Raw genomic sequence first — 1,934 nt, forward strand, 5'->3', positions numbered from 1 at the left:
ACCGATCTTAAACGAGCTTTCATCGAGTGGAAACAGAACAAGAGTTATGGAGTGTGGCTTGTGGCCACATTATTCGGAAAGCGTGAAACGGAATCCCGCTTCTATTTTAACATTGGCCACACACTTTTTACTCTTGGACGTGCAATTTTATTGGTGGCCGCTTAATTTTGCAACGATGCCATGGCCACATTATTCGGAAAGTGTGAAACGGAACCCCGCTTCTATTTTTACAATGGCGCGCCACACGTTTTTACTCTTGGCCGCGCTATTTTGCAGCACATCAACCAAACTCGCATCTTTGGAATGCGATTTACGTACGACCTCGAATTACTTCATCAATGCCCTCTCCTCTCCAACTCACCGTCTGTCAAGTTTTTAATTTTAAATTTTGGGGGCTAATCTGAAGTAGGCTATGTTTGGAATGTTCATAATCTTGGGTGAATTAGGATTTGACTACAGTAACGGATGATATACCTGCGGTATTGTGCATACCAATGTTCTGGACTATCAATGAAGGAAGAATGGTAATGTGCACATAAATTGAATTGGGTCTCTAGGTCTGCCCTCTCTGATGCTATTTGGATTTGATTTGGGGGCATGGTTGTGCAGCAAAATAGGTATAGGGCTCACTTTTTCAGTGATATTCTGAGAGCAACCAATTTGTGCATATTGCCAACGGTTAGGTCTGTCTCCAAGCCTCCTCCGTCCATACCTCCAATGATTGGGGACTATATGGGTTCTATTATTGTTGTTGTATGAATTATTTCAGAAATCAGGATCACGAACATATCCATGAAGCTTTAGGAAATCTTTAAAGTTCAACATTTCTTCTTTACGGGCTTATTTTTGCGCTACCAAACCTGTTAGGCAAGAAGCCGTTAGAGGTTACCGACAAATAGAACTCGACCGATGGATGGTGTTAACAAGGGGAATTTTAAATAATAGGGATACGGACACGGCGGAAGACACGAGCAAAAATATGTCAAAATTAGTTTGTCCATACTCCTACTACTTTTTCCTTCTATTTTTGGAATATCGTAACCCCAAGAGAAGTTTGCAATACTATGGATCTATCCTTACAATATTTCCATCCGTGTTCAAATTTGAGAAACGAGTTCTTAAAGTGTCCCCCACTTAAAAATAAAAGTTTATTTGACATGTCACATGACGTGTTCCATACGTGTCCCGTGTGTCTCCCGAGTGTCATTGCGTGTCTTCGAAGTGTCCGATATGGATACAGCAGGAAGGTAGGAATGTCAGTGCTTATCTAAAACTGAGGCCGGTTGATCTTGCAGTGGCCAGGACAAGGAATGGCCAATTATGCATGTACTCATCATTTTTTTTCCTATTCGTCAATCTCATTAAGTCGTTTTGGCATAGTCTCTAAGACTACTAAATAGCTGACATTGTTATAATGTCTTTGTCCTAGTTATCATTAATTCGATTGGGTCATTGAAGGGGACCAATGGAGTAGACACAACTGAAGTGTTCTTGGGGTGCTACGATCGACATTCGATTAACACATTAATTCGGTGAAGGCCCGTTCGATTTCGACTTAAACCTAGGAAAGCTCAGCTCAAGCTTAGCGCGTCAAATAGCTCGAGTTTGCTTAAAAATTAACTTAACAAACGAAGCTGAACATCCTAAAGCTCAACGCGGTTCATCTCGTTTGCAGCCCTAAGCCACACTTTAACTCTCTTTTTCTGACCTTTTACATGTTACGGCCCAAGACTCTCACTAGACGATCACATTCCACAATAATTGATTCATTGTTAAAGGGAGTTAAGAACCTGATGGATTCATATGCCTAGCTAATAAAATTTGGTATTTGTGTTTTTCAAAAGATAATTCTACTGCAAATGCACATTAATAAACACAGCATAGCAATTAAGCTACTAAAGTTGATGAGCCATGCATAAAGGTACATGGTGCAC

General features: G+C 40.6%; 1 non-coding gene across 1 annotated transcript; it reads left to right on the top strand.

Annotated features, from left to right (window-relative positions):
* Window positions 1-508: 508 nt before the first annotated feature.
* On the top strand, window positions 509-616 carry LOC131331616 (small nucleolar RNA snoR100). Its single transcript, XR_009201427.1, has one exon. It is a non-coding gene; the product is annotated as a small nucleolar RNA snoR100 (small nucleolar RNA).
* The last annotated feature ends 1,318 nt before the right edge of the window (window positions 617-1,934 follow it).

Source organism: Rhododendron vialii, chromosome 6a (genome assembly GCF_030253575.1).
Source record: "Rhododendron vialii isolate Sample 1 chromosome 6a, ASM3025357v1".
Lineage (NCBI taxonomy): Eukaryota > Viridiplantae > Streptophyta > Magnoliopsida > Ericales > Ericaceae > Rhododendron > Rhododendron vialii.